This window comes from Leptonychotes weddellii, chromosome 5, assembly GCF_054177405.1.
Source record: "Leptonychotes weddellii isolate Sample4059 chromosome 5, ASM5417740v2, whole genome shotgun sequence".
Classification (NCBI taxonomy): Eukaryota; Metazoa; Chordata; class Mammalia; order Carnivora; family Phocidae; genus Leptonychotes; species Leptonychotes weddellii.
This window is the reverse complement of record NC_138373.1, coordinates 57,889,296-57,903,683: the sequence shown is the minus strand read 5'-3', so window position 1 is coordinate 57,903,683 and position 14,388 is coordinate 57,889,296. Positions and strand designations below refer to the sequence as shown.

General features: G+C 40.9%; 1 long non-coding RNA gene and 1 pseudogene across 1 annotated transcript in view; one reads left to right on the top strand and one right to left on the bottom strand.

Moving 5' to 3' along the window:
- LOC145721673 (uncharacterized) overlaps positions 1–14,388 on the top strand; it is an 81,500-nt gene that overhangs the window by 13,966 nt on the left and 53,146 nt on the right. The window lies entirely within an intron of this gene.
- LOC115938184 (nucleoside diphosphate kinase D, mitochondrial pseudogene) lies at positions 7,695–8,221 on the bottom strand (annotated as a pseudogene).

The window sequence follows — 14,388 nt, the reverse complement described above, 5'->3', positions numbered from 1 at the left end:
CAAGGAAACACTGAACCATGGATCACAGGATCTCAGTTCTCCAGCAGCTGCCCAAAGGGCCAGCTAATCCAATCTATACTGTGGTCGAGTCCATCAGTTGGCTTTTGCTATGCACCCCAAAATGTAACATCTTTACACAACAAATCCTTTTTTTTCTCACAATTCTGAGGGTGACTGGGCTGTTCTGGTCTACACTGGCTCCTCTGGCTGGAGAGTATAGAATGGAGCTACAGGCCTTAACTGTTGGCAGCTGGTTGGTCTGCGGGGACTCACCCACATGTCTGGCCGTTGGTTCAGTGTTAGCTGAGACAACTGCAGGTAGCTTCCATCTGTGGCAACAGACTAGCCTGGGGTTATGTACATGGTGGCGAGGTTCCAAGCTGCAAGAGAGGGCATGCCCCAATGCACGTGAGCTTTTCAATCTCTGCTCAGCATCATATGTGCTAATGTCCCATTGGCCAAAGAAAGTCATATGGCCAAAACTAGATTCAAGGGGTGGAGAAATAGACCTGTGCTCTTGATAGGAGTTGCTGCAAAGCCACATTACAAAGGGATACGGACAAGGATGTATACAAGAATGGCAGGAATTATTGTGGCCATTTTTGCAAACTCTACCACAGAGCTTTAATGCCTACTGGGGTGAAGTTGGATGATTAGAAGATGGAACAGAAAGATCCACAATCACTTTGTCTTCTTTCTCCCCGTTGGACTGTTCTGAGGTGCACTGATTTCACATGCTCTCCCTGGAGGTATCCTGTGTGACTGTGTGATTGTCATGATAGCTTTCCTTCCTTCCCTATTCCTCAGTCCCCACTCTTGCTGCCCTGGGCTGGTACCCACCAACAAAGCATGCATATAGGCTTTGCCTTGGGTTTATTTCATGTGTATTCTGAGCTCAGATACTATTACGTCAGATTCTCAAGGGGATTAAAGAGGATATAATGTTTCTGGGTTATACTCCATAAGTTAGTATTACTAACAAAGGTATTTCATAATAATAAAATCTTAATGGACTTTACAGGGTTAGGAATATCTTGCTTTACTGCACTTCCTTTATTGTGCCTTGCAAATATTGTGTTTTTCAAATTGAAGGTTTGTGGCAACCCTGCATTGAGCAGGTCTACGGGGGCCATTTTTCTGATAGCATTTGCTCATTTCACGTCTTTTTGTCACGTTTTGGTAATTCTTGCAATATTTTGAATTTTTTCATTATTATTATATTTGTTATGGTGATCTGTGGTCAGTGCTCTTTGATGTTACCACTGTAATTGTTTTGGGGTGCCATGAACCACACTCATATAAGATGATGAGCTTAATTGATAAATGTTGTGGGTGTTCTGACTGCTCCATGGACCATCCATTCCCCTGTCTTTCTCCCTCTACTTGGGCCTTCCTATTCCTCAAGACACAACAATATTGAAATTAGGCCAATTCATAACTCTACACTGGCTTCTAAGTGTTCAAGTGAAAAGGAAGAGTCTCATATCTCCACTTTAAATCAAAAGCTAGAAATTATTAAGCCTAGTGAGCAAGGCATGTCAGAAGCTGAGATAGGCCAAAAGCTAGGTCTCTTGAGCCAAACGGTTAGCCAAGTTGTGAAAGCAAAGGAAAAGTTCTTGAAGGAAATTGAAAATGCTACTCCAGTGAACATATGAATGATAAGAAAGGGGAAACAGCCTTATTGCCGATAATGGAGAAAGTTTGAGTGGTCTGGAGAGAAGATCAAACCAGCCACAGCATTCCCCTAAGCCAAAGCCTCATCCAGAGCAAGGTCCTGACTCTCTTCAATTCCATGAAGGCTGAGAGAGGAAGCTGCAGAAGAAAAGTCTGAAGCTAGCAGAGGTTGGTTTATGAGGTTTAAGGAAAGAAGCCATCTCCATAAGACTAAAATGCAAGGTGAAACCAGCAAATGCTGATGTAGAAGCCACAGCAAATTATCCAGAAGATCTAGCCAAGATCATTCATGAAGGTGGCTATGCTAAATAACAGATTTTTAATATAGATGAAACCGCCTTCTATTGGTAGAAGATGCCACCTAGGACTTTCATAGCTAGAGAGGAGAAGTCAATGCCTGGCTTCAAAGCTTCAAATGACAGGCTGACTTTCTTGTCAGGGGCTTATGCAGCTGGTTACTTGAAGCCAAAGCCAATGCTCACTTACCATTCTGAAAATCCTAGGGCCCTTAAGAATTATGCTAAATCTACTCTGCCTGTGCTCTATAAATGGAACTACAAAGCCTGGATGACAGCACATCTGTTTACAACATGGTTTACTGGATATTTTAAGCTCACTGTTGAGAACTGCTGCTCAGGAAAAAAAGATTCCTTTCAAAACTGTACTGTTCATTGACAATGTACTGGTCATCCAAGAACTCTGATGGAGATGTACAGGATTAATGTTTTCATGCTTGCTAACACAACATCCATTCTGCAGTCCATGGATCAAGGAGTCATTTTGACTTTCAAGTCGTATTATTTAAGAAATACATTTCATAAGGCTATATATAGCTGTCATAGACACTGATTCCTCTGATGGATCTCAGCAAAATAAATTGAAAACCTTCTGGAAAGGATTCATCATGTTATATACCATTAAGAACATTCACGATTCATGGGAAGAGGTCAAAATATCAACATTTACAATTTGGAAGAAGTTGATTCCAACCCTCACAGATGACTTTGAAGGGCTTAAGACTTGAGTGGAGAAAGTAACTACAGACGGGGTGGAACAGCAGGAGAATCAGAATTAAAGGTGGAGCCTGAAGATGTAAGTTGCTGCAATCTCTTGATCCAACTTGAGCGGTAAAGGAATTGCTTCTTCTGGATGAGCAAAGAAAGCGATTTCTTGAGATGTGATCTACTCCCAGTGAAGATGCTGTGAAGATTGTTCACCTGACAACAAAAGATTTAGAATATTACATAAACTTAGTTGATAAAGAAGCAGCCGGGTTTGAGAGGACTGACTCCAATTTTGAAAGGAGTTCTACTGTGAGTCAGATGCTATCAAATAGCTCTGCATACTACAGAGAAATCATTTGTGAAAGGAAGAGTCTATTGATGCAGCAAACTTCATTGTTACCTTATTTTAAGAAATTGCCACAGCCACCCCAACGGTCCATAACCACCACCATGATCAGTCAGCAGCCATCCACATCAAGGCAAGACCCTCCATCAGTAAAAAAATTATGACTTGCTCGAAGCTCAGGTGATGGTCAGCACTTTTTAGCAATATAACATTTTTAAATTAAGGTAGGTGCATGGTTTTTTAGACATAATGCCTTTACACATTTAATGTAAACATAACTTTTATATGCACTGGGAAACCAAAAAATTCATTGGACTCATTTTATTATAATATTTGCTTTATTGTAGTGGTCTAGAACATATATCTGAGGTATACCTTAGCAATTATACAGGCCACATTCTCAAGTCACACTGCAGTAAAACTAGAAATTAATACTTTTAAAGAAAACACTCTAACTTGATGGATAAAAAAACAAAAACAAAAACCACAAATGTTCCTAAGTAGCATTTGGTCAATAATACAAACAACAGACTATTTACAAAGTAAGAGAAAAGGGAAAATTAATGTTTAGAAATCTGCATGGTATGCAGCCAAAACTTCTCGTGATTAAATTCCTTAATGGTCTTGATAAACAAAAAAAGAAAGTAAAAGGACCTAAAGTGAGTATTCTACTTAAGAGATTAGAAAAAAGAACATAAAACAGACCCAAGGAAAGAGGTTACCAAAATAGCAGAGGTGTGCTGGAGTCTGCCCTTCCTGGCTGCTCAGTTGATTTTTAGGAATTTGGGGAGGTTGTTAAATAGCCATGATTAAAGAATCACATTAGATAAACTTTAATAACTTGTGTTAAAAACAAAAGTGATATCTACTCAAGTCATCACTTCTTCTACGCTCTTGAGTTTATTTATGTCAATTGGATCTGTAGAGTGGAAATACCATGCATCTATTCACAACTCTGCATTTGCCAACGTCAAATTGGCAGCAGGAAATCAGCCATGGTGGGAGTATTTACATCATGGCATTTGGCAGGGCTACAAATTAGAGCCATTGTCTCCTCCTCCTTCTCTACAGAGCTGTTGTTAATGAGCATACCACTGGCTATCAATAGATAATCTTTTTTAAGGAATATGAATTTTCCAGGTTGAGATTAGAACAAAAATAAAGCATGAAGATGCTTTATAAAGTTCAAACTTATTTCAAGGTGGTGAAATGCTCCAACTCTCAGATCCCTGCTGAAAACATTTCTTTTGTTGTGATGCTTGCAGTTAAATCAGTTCTAATTAATGCAAGATGGACCTTAACATTCAAGAGTGAGCCAGGTCTCATAATGCTTCTCTGGATTGGTAATAAGTAAGGACTGGACTATGCAGAAGTTTTCTGGCCAAGTTGCTGGATACTTCTAGGTTATCTAGAATCTAGAGATGGGGGAAATGTATTGCAGTATATGTATGGATTTTTGTCAAATGAAATATATTTTATACATGTTTTACTATAAAATAGGAGAAAAATGTAAGTAGGTTGGTGAGTATTAAGTGAAAAAATAATGATGACTAAATCCTTTTTCCACAGTGGGGGTTATTTTCTTTGGCTTTGAAATAATTCTTAGTAAAAAATTCTTTGTAAGGGTGCCTGGGTGGCTCAGTTGGTTAAGTGTTAGGATTAATCTGCCTTCGGCTCAGGTCATGGTCCCAGGGTCCTGGTATCGAGTCCCATATGGGGCTCCTTGCTCAGTGGGAAGCCTGCTTCTCCCTCTGCCTGCCGCTCCCCATGCTTATGCTTTTTCCCTCTCTCTCTCTGTCAAATAAATAAATAAATTTGACAGAGAGAGAGAGAGAGAGCACAAGTAGGAAGAGTGGCAGGCAGAGGGAGAGGGAGAAGCAGGCTCTCTGCTGAGCAGGGAGCCAGATGTGGAGCTCGATCCCAGGACCCTGGGATCATGACCTGAGCCAAAGGCAGCCGCTTGACCGACTGGGCCACCCAGACGCCTCATAAATAAAATCTTTAAAAAAAAAAATCATTTGTAGCAATTTGCATTAAAGACATTTTAAACTGTAAGCTTATTTTAAAAAATAAATTAATGCTCATTTAAAATGCAGAATTACCTTAAATACATTGGCTTGAGGAAAAGGTGGGAGCCAGCATACAGCTCCTTTAGGTATCAGTAGTTTATTCCTGCTTGGTTTTTCAAATTCACTAAATTGATTTTGGGAAGAAAAGTTTGTCTTAATTCACTCTGTATACCTGATTAAGTTTTTTTTTTTTTCATGTTTCACCGTATTAACATTTATGCAGAATGCAGAATGGATTTTGGAAGAAGAGAAATTGTAGTGTGATGAAAGTTTGCTGACACAGTTTTCCCCTTTATGCCCAAGCTGTGTTGTGGCCCCTGTGAGGGAAAGGAAATATGTTGGACCAATTTACCATTAGAGCAGAGAATATCGTCGTTGAGCAGTCTATGCCTCAATTTTTAAGAATGCTTAATTTGTGCCCAAGGTCCTTATGGCCTAAGAATATATTCCATCTTTTTATTTCTTCATTTGATTTTTTTAAAAAAAGAGTTACATTAGACTTTAGCTTTTTTTTTTAAACCAAGACCTTTCCTGTGCTAATGATTATTTTTACAAATTCTCTTTAAATAATGATAAGATTTATTTTCAAGTCAGTTAGAAAATTTTCAACTTGAAAACAAACCATTTCCAAAGATGTCTTTGAACTCAGTCTGACATCTGAACTTTCTTTTTTAATTTGTTCTTGGCATTGTTAGTTCTTGTGCATTCCCTGGGCTTATTAGAGCATGTGAAGCTCTTACAACTTTCAGTTAATATAATAAAATCTGTTAATGTAAATTTATCTTAGTGTTCTGCATGTGTTTGCTGATTCTGCACACTTGAGTCATTCAGATCTAAATATAAAAAAATCATATTTTGAAAGTAAGGAACTAAATGATCCTTTCCAATTATGTTAAAATACTTAAGACTTTGGATTTAGTTTTAGTCTAGATTAAAGATCTCTGGGAAATATGACGCTGCATGCTTTTCATTTTCCCTTGAGAGATAACCTAGCTGGTTTATAACATATGTGAAAGTGGATTTTCTAGCTGAATGGGCTATCGTGAGATTTGGGCAACTCTAGTGAACAAAAGGGGATGAAGGACAGATATTGTGGACCATACCTCTTACTGGGTCTAAAAATATATCCCTGGTCTGTTTAAGTAAGTACTCCGTTTGAGCCTTTAAGCATGATTTGAAGTCTACTGTTAGAATCCCAATAGTTCTTTTACCTGCCTAACCCAGTGTAAATAAATATTTATTAAGTGTTAGGTAAGAAAATCATAATCTAGAAAAATAGTCCATGTTTTCCAGCTAATTTTATATTTTTACTTGAAATCTCTTACCTTTTTAAATATAAGTTTAAGTAACAATCTGGGTTACTTTATTCGTGGATTTGCCCAAGTAAAATTGAGGGATTTATCTGCAATCTATTTTTGTATCATGATAATTCATCCATTGGAAGCATGTTTGACATGCTGAGGATGAAGTGGTGACTTCTAACGAGGACTCCCAGAATAGAATCACCATATTAATAAACCCACCCGTGAAATCCATTAATTGAGCGCTGTTTGTCAACTAGTCACAGATCATACCTGTGTTGACACTTCTCAGTCTTTAAATTTCATTAATTCCTGGCTATTGAGCTCATTAGGTGTTGTTAGTAGAACAAAAGGGTAGTAAGCTTTGAAAAATGATAAATGATGGTTGTTTACTTAAATTCCAAAAGCAGAGTCTTTAAAAAATACCTTTATATGAATTTTAAAGACCCTCTAATTGATATAATAATCAATTAACAATCAAATCTGTCATCACCAGAACAGCTACTACTACTTGATTGATTTTAACTAATAGATATCAAGCAACTGATGGCCCTTAGTACAAATAGGATGCCCCTACAGAATAGACTGTTTGGCTAACGTATTATGGATATTATTGCAAGATTTTGTCTTATTAGTTGTCAGTCAAAGAGAAAAAAAAGTGGGACGCCTGGGTGGCTCAGTCATTAAGCGTCTGTCTTCGGCTCAGATCCTGATCCCAGGGTCCTGGGATCGAGCCCCGCATCGGGCTCCCTGCTCATCGGGGAGCCTGCTTCTCCCTCTCCCACTCCCCCTGCTTGTGTTCCCTCTCTCGCTGTGTCTCTCTCTGTCAAATAAATAAACAAAAATCTTAAAAAAAGAAAAGAAAAGAAAAGAAAAAAAGTAAGAGTTTTTCACAAAATACCTATGAGGGTAGGGTCGGAGTGGAGCTGAATTTTTTTTCTTTTTCTTTTTGCGAGAGGTTAAGATTTATTTCTACTCTCAAACTCTTACAGCTTTGCATAAAGTCCTCATTCCTAGCTCAGAGATGGCAGAAACTGTAATAAGCAATCCGCCCCCCCCACACAACACATGAATTTTGATATCCCCCCCTTTGGGGGACGGGAGGTCACACTATACACTTTGAGAGACATTCCAAAGATTGTCTGGCACTTTAGTACAGAAAGGGTTTGGTCTAATCTCTTGCTGACTTAGGATACTAAAAGGAACATAAAGTTGGTTGCTCAACCCCTCTGGGCTGGGGCGGGGCAGGAAGTGGACAGGGAGGTGGTCTGGGACAGATGGGCAGACCATGGGAGTGGGCTCAAGTTCTTGTGACACAGGTAGTTGATCCTGGGTGGCTGCTGAGGTGGCTATAGACGCTCTGGTGGCCTTCGTCTGCCTGCTCCACCAGCTCACTGCTCTGGAACTACAGCTGGTGTCCCTCTGGGCCCCCTCCATGGAGTCACTGGCATGGCCCTTGAGGTGCAGACCACATTGGGGCTTTTCCAGCCATGGCCACCACAGGGCCAGAGCTCACGTAGCTGATGAGGCTGGGTAGAAGGGCTTCTTCTGCAGCTCAAGGCAGTGCTCGGCAAGAATGTTCTCTGGTGCCTGAACCAGAGCATCTTCATTTCCACCAGCTTGAAGCCCCTTCTCTCAAAGTTTAGGATAATGTCTACAGGGAGTCACTGCTGCACCCCCTCTGGCTTCACCACAACAAGGGTCCATTCCCGGGTCCTGGAGGGCCCTCCTGAGCTGGGACGCAGAAGCAGTCTTGGCCAGGCGCCAGGGGCCCCGTGGACTGCTCAGCAGTCCTGGCAGTGAGGCACACCCCAAGAGGCCACCCATGACCCCCTGCCTGTGGGCTACTGGCTCTGAACTCTTTTTGTGAACACAGCAGAGATAAAATTGGTAATAGACATATTTTCCTATAACATTTACCAATTAGTTGCTGTCCAAATGAATACATGAAAATAAACTTGTTATATTCCAGCACTGTGATTTTTGTGAATTGGCATATACCTGAAAATTTAAGAGACGTATTCATTTATTCAACAGATATTTATGTAATGAAGTAGGAGATGAGGTTGGAGATGGCGGCAGGAGCCAGGCCTTGTAGTGTCTTGTAGGCAACCACAAGGAGTTTGGGCTTTAATTCTAAGCAAACTGGAAAGAAATCGAAGGGTTTTAAACAGGAGAGTAAACAAATAAAATATTTGATTCACTGTGTAAAAATATCTCTGGGCTGAGTAGAGAATAAACTGCAGTAAAGCAAGAGTTAAGGGCTTAGGGCAATAGTCAAGGCCAGAAAGGATGGCAGCGTAAATTGGGGATGGGTCAAGGGCAATGGAGAGAAGTTGGTAGTCTCAGGTTGTATAGTCTAGAAGCCGGTAGTTGAGCAAACAGAGAATTTAAACTCCACTTAATACCTAGACCTTCCTTTCTTAGATGAAAGATGGTCTTGCCTCTCTTTTTATTCTTCAACCTGAAGTTTTGGAAAAAGATCTACAAATCATGCCATCTCATCCATTCTACAGTTAAGTGTCTGAACAGAACAGTATGACTGGGCATGCAAAACAGAACAGAACATACAGACCACTAAATATTTAAAAATGGTGTCCTGACAGAACTATTTAAAGTTTCAGGTGAGTGGTTTTCAATGGAGAGAGCTAGGTAAAGCTTTCTCCCTGTTGAATGACCCAAGATAATTGTTGGTGAGAACACAATTCCTGTATCGCTGAAGCCAATTTTCTTCTGAGTGGAGATGCAGTGGGCAAGGAGGTCACACGGGGTATGGGAAGGCAAACAGGTGACGTTGAGATTGTCTAAGCAGCAGTCCAATATTTGGGCCTGTCACCAAATGATTTGTGATTCTCGTATACATCCTGAAGGTTCAGTTTGGTTGAGGAGATTTTTGATTTGAAGCTTTCAGGAAATGATTTAGTGAGGGTGGTTTGGCTGAGGAGAGAAGCCATCACTTCTTCTGTGTTATTCCTACTGACTGTTTAGCACAACACCAGTACAAGGAGGCACTGCATTTTCTGTGAACACGTTTTTTTCATCTATTTGAAGATATAACAGATAAACATGCAAAAGCAATGAACGAAATAGCTTGAACACTGAGAATTTCAATATGGTGGAAAGAGCATAGACTTTGAAGTTAGCCATAACTTCAAACCCTGCTTCTTGCTCCGACCAACTGCATGATTTCAGGCAAATTACTAACCTCATCATCTTTTTTAGTTTTATGTGAAGGAAAAAAAAAAATGGAGTTTTTTTTTTTTCCTTCCAGTTTGCTAGGATTAAATAACAAAAACCTGAATGGATTTTTTTTTTTTAAAGAAAGAAAAAAGAAAACTGTGAACAGTAATAGGTACTTAATGCATATTTTGAGATTCAAGAAACAAATTTTGAATTCAGAGCAAAACAACAACAACAACAAAAACCCAGCATCCTCATGTTGAAGGAGTTAGGATCATTAGTAAAAAAAGATAAGAAAACAGTTAGCATATCCATTTGTTGTAATTGTCTCAAGGTTGGAGATGAATGGGAGTGTAAGCTTTCCTGCTATTGAATAATCAGACTAGAGAAGCCTAAAATGGGCAAATTGTGCAGTACAGGCAAGTGTAAAAGGAATTAGAGAGGGAAAGAGGAGTGTAGGCTTTTAGTAAAGCTGGAAACTATTAGTCTCAGAAGGCTGATCAGAATGTGGATAAGCATGTGGGAGAAGGGTGTGACAGAAAACTGGAAATATCTATTACCTTTCTCCTGCACTGAAATTCTCTTCCCTGGCCAGCATCCGGGCTCATAGGGCCAGCCAAGCCAGATGATCTTTCTGTGTTCCTTTTCCTGGTTCAATTTCTGCAGGACTCTGACTCTCAGCCAGAGTAACTCAAAAGGTCTCTGCTTTCAGAGCAGGTTTCCTGCCAACTCCTGTCTCCACATCTTCAAAATCAAGGTAGACTCTTACGCTGCCAAATGCACTGGGACAAAAAGCAGAATGACTCCGATTTCTGAGAAGCAACAATACATACGGAGGGCCTCTCTTCCCCGGTGAAGCATATGGCATGCTTTGTAAAATAGAGAGATCTGGAAATCGGTGCTTCATCTTTAAGGACTGAGAGAACTCAGAATCTAGGCTAAGGGGCTGTGGATATGTGAAATGAGATCACCCTGAGATTCAAGTGGAAAAAATCCACCCATTGCAAGTTGGTGATGAGGGATGGGTGGTCTGTGAAGGAAGGACAACACTACAGACGGTTGCTGTCGGGAAATGAGCAAAGTAAATGAGTAAATGGCAATGAACAAAATAGCTTCAACACTGAGAATTCCAATATGGCTGAATGAGCAAAGTAAATGAGCAAAGGTGGAACCTTGTGCACAGTGTGCGTTCAGTGAATATGAATTATTGTCTCCAAACAGTGTTTCCTAATTTGCCTGGTGATAAAAAAAAAAAACCACGTGGAGGGCCCTGTTGAATTTGAAGATTTCCGGGCCCCTCACCAAAGATTCTATTTCAGTTGGCCTAAAGAAGGGTAGGGAAAGTGGAATTTGTATGCTTAGCGAATGTCCCAGAATTCTTTCGGTTTCTCTTGGTTTAGAAAACGCCACCTTAAAGCAATGGTTCTCAGGGTTTGGTTGCTCCCCTAGGTACTCCACCCTTAGAGTCCTGGGTGGGAATGAAGAATCTGCATTTTTATGATTCCAGGGTAATTCTGATACCCATGGTGAGGGAAAGGGGCTTGCCTCCCTCCCCTTAAAATAAATGTCTCCTTAAAGAGACTCACAGACTTCTTGTCAACTATTCCCAAACTTTGGTTCTTGGCCCAAATATCAAAATTATTGGGGTCTGGGAGGGGAGGCAGGTGAGTATCTTTCAATTCCGATTCCTACGCTTATCCTGCTGAAATTCTTTATCAGTATGTTTTGGGTGGGGCCTGTGCTTCTGTGTATTTTCAGTTTCCTTAGGCAAGTCTGTGGTGCACCCGGGTTTAGGACCCATTAGACCTTACCCCAGAGCAAGGCAGCTTGATTGGTATTTACATACCTTAGGAAAAAAATGTGTCAATTCAGAGTGGGATTGGTCCTTGGAGAAACACAAGGTTAAAAAAAAGAGAGGCCCAAAGCAAGTGAAGAGCCTCAGCCAGGGCTCCTGCTGGCTCATTCCGGCTTCGAGGTTTCTAGATCTGCCCCCTCTCTGGGGCTGCCTACATCAGCCAGTCCAGAAAAAGAAACTGCCATTCAGGGCCTCACTAGGGCTTTCTTCCAGGTGGGCCTAAGAAGTCCCTCCTGTAGGGGCCCTCTGTTGGGCATATACCCACGGGCTTCACAGCCTGTTCCTTTTGGCCTTAGCCTGGGATGTAGCTCCTGGATTCCCTGATCTCTGTCAGTTCCCTCCTGTCAGCCCTCATTGCCCCAAACAGCTTCCTGATCCAACTGTCCTTCAGTGAGCCTGCTAGCCCTCCCTGCCCCCTCCAGAGCTCGCGTTCTGTGATCAACACATCCCCTTCGGCCTCCAACTATCTTGGACTGTTTTCTTCACTTTCTTGACTCTACTGTGACCTTCTCTTGTTGGGGCTATTTATTCCCTCTTTCCCTAAATATCTCACAGTCAGGATGAGGGGAACAGTATCCTTTGTGGTCCTCTCCAAAGCCTTTTCAAGGTCATGGGTCCACAGTGGGGGAGGGGGGGATCTGTCTTTCTCCTGGTTCTTAACCTAACACCTCAGCTCCTGATTATCTTAGGAGATGGAAGAATAAAAAAAAAAAATCTAAAAAAAAAAAGAAAGAAAAGAAAAAGAGAAAGAGAAAGAAAAGAAAAAGAAGAAGAGAAAGAAAAAAAATTTAATCATAAATTATCTGTTTTACAACTAAAGAAGAAATCAAGAAAACTGTGATTATTACCAATTATTGCACAATTATTACTTTTTGGTATATAGAAGAAGGGTATGTAAAAACCGATTATCACACAATTATTACTTTTTGGCATATAGAAGGGGATGTTAAAACTGATACACTCTGGGGCGTCTGGGTGGCTCAGTTGGTGAGTCTCTTTAAGGAGACATTTATTTTAAGGGGGGGACTCAGTCAGTTAGGCGTCTGCTTTCGACTCAGGTCATGATCCCAGAGTCAGGGTCATGCATCTCCCTCTCCCTCTGCTGTTCACCTCCCCACCTTATGTGCTGTCTCTCCCTTTCTCTCTCTCTCTCTCTCAAATAAATAAATTTAAAAATCTTAAAAAGAAAAAAAAAAGGAGATGGCAGGATCACCTCACCTCCTGAGCCACTTGATTCCTTGATGGTGTGAAGGATGTTGCATGTGTCTGAGCACATCAAGTGTCCCTAATGTGTCCAATAGGAGAACAGAGGTCGCCTGAGGCAGAGGGATTATTAGGCCAGGTTGAATGAGCAGTACTGAAAAATGCACAGAGGGGCATGGGAAAGCCTGCCTGAAACATTTCTCAGGGGCTACTTATTTACATTAAAAAGCAAGCAGGCGGGAGGCCTAGGTGAGTTAGTTAAGCATCTTCCTTCTGCAGCTCAGGTCATGATCCCAGCGTCCTGGGATCGAGTCCTGCATCTGGCTCCTTGCTCAGCAGGGATCCTGCTTCTCCCTCTGCCTGCCACTCCCCCTGCTTGTGCTCTCTCTCTCTGACAAATAAATAAATAAAATCTTAAAAAAAAAAAAGCAAGCAGGCATTAGTACCTCATATTCAGCTTATGAATTACCACAAAATTTACCTATTACGTTGTGAAAGAAGTTAAGTTTTTAGATGTCGAGTAATCCTCAGAGTTGGGGACAAGGGGAGAGAAGGTCAGGGTGATCAGCCCTGGATGCAGTCAATAAAGGAATCCATTGATGTAGAGAATTCACAGTGATCAAACGAACCAAAAATTGATGTGATTAAAAAAAAATCATCACATGCTGGCAATTCTAAATAATATTAGTAATAAAATGTGCTTCTCCTAAAAAATCAGTTCTGAACAATTGCTGTAGTTCTTGTTAACTGTGGCATGAGCTTCAGGTGAGCACATTCTCATTACGTACCCTTCAATCGCCATTGCACTATACCCAGAAGTTAATTTGGAGAACTTCCGGTTATTCAGTGGGCGCTCTATGTGTTTTTATTCACAGAATACACTTATGGAGGTTTGGCATCTCTGGAGCTAGCTTGAATGGCCTTGGAGAAACAAGCCGTGTGGTATTTCATATTCCTTCACTTGACAGTAGGCTTAAAATAGTGATAACACAGGCATTGTGAGGACAAGAAATGACTTACTTCAGATCTGTCATTCTTTGTGACCCCTTGGGGTTTCTACTTGCATTAAAATTTTGAAATTGTGGAAAAGAGCATGAACTGCAAGGTGCAGTATTTTTGTTTGGTAAGCGCAAGTTTCAGTGTCACACGTGAAATATTTTGTTGAATTTGAATATTATCTTTAAATTTGAAATGTTTAAAAGTTTAATGATAAATTATCTGTTTTACAACTAAAGAACAAGTCAAGAAAACAGTGATTATTACCAATCATTGCACAATTATTACTTTTTGGCATATAGAAGAAGGGGATGTTAAAACTGGTACACTCTGGGGGCGCCTGGGTGGCTCAGTCGTTAAGCGTCTGCCTTCGGCTCAGGTCATGATTCCAGGGTCCTGGGATCGAGCCCCGCATCGGGCTCCCTGCTCAGCAGGAAGCCTGCTTCTCCCTCTCCCACTCCCCCTGCTTGTGTTCCTGCTCTCGCTATCTCTCTCTCTGTCAAATAAATAAATAAAATCTTTAAAAAAAAAAACAAAAAACTGGTACACTCTGGGGCATCTGGGTGGCTCAGTCAGTTAAGTCTTCAGCTCAGGTCATGATCCCAGAGTCCTGGGATGGAGCCCCACATCGGGCTCCCTGCTCAGCAGGGAGTCTGCTTCTCCCTTTGCCCCTCCCCCCGACTCGTGCTCTCTCTCTCTCTCTCTCAAATAAATAATTAAAATCTTAAAAAAAAAACCAAAAACCTGATCCACTCTGATT